General features: G+C 43.2%; 1 non-coding gene across 1 annotated transcript; it reads right to left on the bottom strand.

Annotated features, from left to right (window-relative positions):
- Nucleotides 1–1,516: 1,516 nt before the first annotated feature.
- On the bottom strand, nt 1,517–1,672 carry LOC138708283 (5.8S ribosomal RNA). Its single transcript, XR_011334688.1, has one exon. It is a non-coding gene; the product is annotated as a 5.8S ribosomal RNA (ribosomal RNA).
- Nucleotides 1,673–4,643: the final 2,971 nt, after the last annotated feature.

Below are 4,643 nucleotides of genomic sequence, written 5' to 3'. Positions count from 1 at the left end.
ACTTCGGAGGGAACCAGCTACTAGATGGTTCGATTAGTCTTTCGCCCATATACCCAGCTCTGACGATCGATTTGCACGTCAGAATCGCTGCGGACCTCCACCAGGTTTTCCCTGACTTCGTCCTGATCAGGCATAGTTCACCATCTTTCGGGTTCCAACGTGTACGCTCAGGGTGCGCCTGCGGCCGGAGGCCGAGGCGCCCCGGGAGTTTGGGCGCCGTTTGACCCGACGCCGTCCTCTGCGGGCGACCGCAAAGGGTGCGCCCCGCTTTCACTTCGCCTCTGGATTTTCTCCGAGATCCCAGTGACTTGCGCACATGTTAGACTCCTTGGTCCGTGTTTCAAGACGGGTCGGGAGAGCACCCGAAGCGTGAGCGCCGCTAGCGGGAGACGGGCTACTATCCGAGGACTCTGGGGGCCAGCAGCCGACGGGGGCCGGGGACGTGGCTGAGTCCACGGCACCTCGAACACCGCCAAAGAGCTTCCCCTCCGGGCCGGACTCTCGCTACTGTAGGGTTAGCAGGTCTGCTCCGCGAGATTTACCACCGGACGCCGGCCGGGCGACCTGGGTTCTGGGGAACCGTGGACCCGCGTTTCCGCGGCGGTTCCCTCGGGCTCCACCCCGAGTGCCTTAGACCGGCTCAGTAGTGTACCCGGCGGGTCGCGACGTCCTACTCGAGGAGAGGTGCATCCCGCCGAGGCCGGGAGTGAACCCGGATCGTGACCTGCGCGCGCCGTAGGGCGCGGTGGGCGACCGGGAACATCCGTGGCCGCCGAGGACCGAACACGCGGGCGGGATTGAGTCTCCCCCTTCGTTCTTTCGGGTCTCTCCCGTTTACCCCTGAACGGTTTCACGTACTATTGAACTCTCTCTTCAAAGTTCTTTTCAACTTTCCCTCACGGTACTTGTTCGCTATCGGTCTCGTGGTCGTATTTAGCCTTGGATCGAGTTTACAACCCTCTTAGTGCTCCACTCTCAAGGAACACGACTCTGAGGAGAGCTCCACCCGGAAGCGGCAGCGGTCTCTACGGGCCTAGCACCCTCTGCGGGCTGTGACCTCGTTCAAGGGAGACTTGGACTTTCTGCCGACCCCCGGGACGACGGAACCTCCCTCACATGACAACTCCCTGCGCGTTGCCACGCGGGATTCCGTGCTGGGCTTCTCCCTGTTTGCTCGCCGCTACTTGGGGAATCCTCGTTAGTTTCTTTTCCTCCGCCTATTAATATGCTTAAATTCAGCGGGTAGTCTCGCCTGATCTGAGGTCGGGTTTTAGAAAACAGTTGGCAAAGAGGTCGCTAGTGGGACGAGACACGCCGGGCGGGGGCCGCATAGTTACTGCGTCTCTCAAGCCCAGCCGTTCTCCTTCTGCAGAGACAACCTCATGAGGACTGAAAGCCATTCGGGAGCTGACCCACCCCCTCTCTTCAAGAGGCGAGATTGAGGGGGTCCCCCAACCTCGGGCCCGACCAGCGTCGTCTGATGACGAGACACACGGGCCCAGTATTTGAGTGTGGCCGACCCTCAGCCAGGCGTGGTCCGGGATTGGAAATCCAAGGACCACAATGTGCGTTCGAAATGTCGATGTTCATGTGTCCTGCAGTTCACATGTCGGCGCGCAATTTGCTGCGTTCTTCATCGACCCACGAGCCAAGTGATCCACTGTTCAGTGTTATGTACTTTTAGTTTTCAGAATACCGTACCGGTCTCAGCATTGCCATCACAATAGTTCTTATTGTGTACATGGCACATCCGCGCCCCCGCACGCGGGGCAGGAATGCAGTTCTTGATTCCCGCGCGGAACTGGAGGCGGGATTTCAGTACCCCTGTGCGAGTGGCCGGGAGAGTTCAGGTGAATTTAAACCGTTAATGCACAGTACCCGGCGTCGCTTTTCTCTCGTTCAACCTGTGGGACTCCGACGCACTCCCCGCTCAGTGGAGGGGAAGCGTACCGCTCGTGGCGAGGGTGTGACCCCCCACCACTTGCGGGTTCGGCCCGTCTTTCGTGTATTCTCATTGCGAGATTTATTCTTTTTTTAGAGTGATTCAAAACACACGTTAATGATCCGCACCTGCATTAGAGAAAATACCCATAAATTTAATTTCTACAAGAAATTGTACAATGTGTAAAGAAAAATATGTAACATATTTCCTTCTGTTAAATAGTCTGTATTAAACTTATAAATATTTTCCAATAATTTTTTCAATTACTGTGTTACCTTTGAGGGAAAATGTCCTTTCTATGCAAACCTTTACTGCCCTGATTAACCTTAAAATGTTATGTCAGGAATGAACGAGAAAAAATTTTGTTAGTTGAGATATTTTATTGCTGACTGATGAGGTTATCCAGGACAAAACATGTCGAAAATTTGTATGTTTTGATTCCACACACAGTAATTGTTACTGTATTAAATAAATGAATTATAAAGAATAAAATTCCAAATAATATTTCTTCCATAATGTTTTGGTTACTGTACAAATTTAGAGGTTTCATTTTGATTTCCAGCAAGGAAGTCTAGAAGTATTTCACCCTCTCCCTAAAGGTAACTTGTGTTACCTTCTATGATGGTCTAGAGGTTCAGCTTTAACCCTAGCACTACAATTTTCCATATCAGGAACATTCTAAAAGACACAAATATAAGAGTTTATGAAAATAGTCCTATAAAAACGTGTATTTCTCATATAGGATAATGCTTTGTAAGTTTTAGATTCCTATTACTAGATTCTTCATTAGTATGGTGCACAATAATGTTCATTATTTCAGGAGTTATAAACTTTTCGAAAGATTCTGATGCATTAGAGGTCAAACCTTCATGAAAACTCATTATATTCTGTACTGATCGGACTTGCCTTGGAGGTACATTCCCTACCGCTTTTTGCTATAACAGCGATTTAAAAATAGACATGTGCTGCGAACTTCAGTCATTTTCAATTTCTCTGTGATATTCAGTGTCACTGTCGTATGTTACAACTTTATCATCTTCTTCTGGATCACTTGCATCATCTACTCTATCTTCATTTACCATAGCTGTCACTTCTATTTCTGTGAGAAAACTCTGAGACATTTTGACACTGATTATTACGAGACATTTTACACAACTAGTTTCTAACTGTTCCAGTTTGAATAACAAGACAGTTATTATTTTAAAAGCAACAATGAAAACATAATTAGAATTAAATTTTTATACCTAGCGATACCAACAATCAAACAATGTATCTTAATCTGATTATTGAGAAATACTTTTAGATAGAAAAGTTGTCACACCCATGTCTGGGGGGTGGGGGGACAAAAATTGCCCACACTATAAATAAAGATTATAGACAGATTTAAATAATTCATAAAAATTATAAATCCATGTTATTATGTACTTGAGATATTAATTTACAACTACCTAAAATCTTCCTTCTTCAGTTCAATAATTACATAACTTATATTACACAAATAAAACCAATATTGCAGACAGTTTTTGTCCTCCCCCCCTCCTTAGCAGTGCTAGGGTTAATGAAATTCCAGCATTGATTTGCTACTCAAACATTAAGAACATAGGGCTTTCTTTTTAAACAAGTGAAAATAAATTAATTTTACTCTCCTCCCATGCTCACATTCCACTTGTGAGAAATGTTATCAAGTTTAGAAGAGTCATTAATGATAAATTCAGCACACATAGTGGTGGAAAAATGTGTTGCAACACATTAAATATTTATTGATATTGTATTTCACTGTATGAAATGGAAATTACTTTCTGATAATTACTTGATATCGTTAATAAACAAAGATACTATATGGTATATAAAACTTTTTAAAGTATATTTTGAAATAAATTGTTCTTTGTTCTAGTAGCTAGATCAATTTATTTCTTTTTATTTTAATTACATGTTTAATAGTGTTTGAAATACTTGTAACTGATTATAAGTTTGGTTTAAAATTAATTCAGGTAATGTCTCTTATTTATGCTATTATAAGGAATAAATAATATAAAATATATACGTAAAAGGCAGGATGAAGGAACACCATTAATATTTATTTAGACCTTTCAATGGTCAAATCATGGTTTTTTCATCATATTGGAGTAGAAAATATTACATTTTGCACCTATTATACACTGATTTCTTCATGTCATATCCTTCTGATAGTTTCTCAAAGCTCAGAAATGCTGAAGGGTTTCTGCTGTGATACAGGACTTTTAATTATTTTCAAAAAATTCTCTATTGGATTAAGATCGAGTTGTTTCCTGACTGTTTCAATACACATACTGTATATAGTGTGTTAGGGGATTGAATGTACAAATTTCCTATAATGACAGATTACTGTACGGCAAATTAAAAATTACATGTAAACTTTCGGCAATATTCAACGGTTAATGTCCAAATGCAATGTTTATTAATCTAACCGTCGTGCAATCCAGCAACAGTGTACATTCACAGCCTTGTTTACAGATGGTACTTACCACTGGGGTACTGAACTGAAATCAAACACAACGAAGTAGAGATGCAGTGTCTGTTTAGAATCGAGTTGAATGATGGAACAAGTGACATTGTAAACTTGACGGAGTTCTTATATTCGTTTCAGAACAAAGTAACAAAATTACAGATGTACTAAGATCGTGCACGTTTCGTGTTAAGTGCAATTATATCTCTATCAAAT

This window comes from Periplaneta americana, chromosome 10 (assembly GCF_040183065.1).
Source record: "Periplaneta americana isolate PAMFEO1 chromosome 10, P.americana_PAMFEO1_priV1, whole genome shotgun sequence".
NCBI lineage: Eukaryota > Metazoa > Arthropoda > Insecta > Blattodea > Blattidae > Periplaneta > Periplaneta americana.
This window is presented reverse-complemented; position numbering and strand designations above follow the sequence as displayed.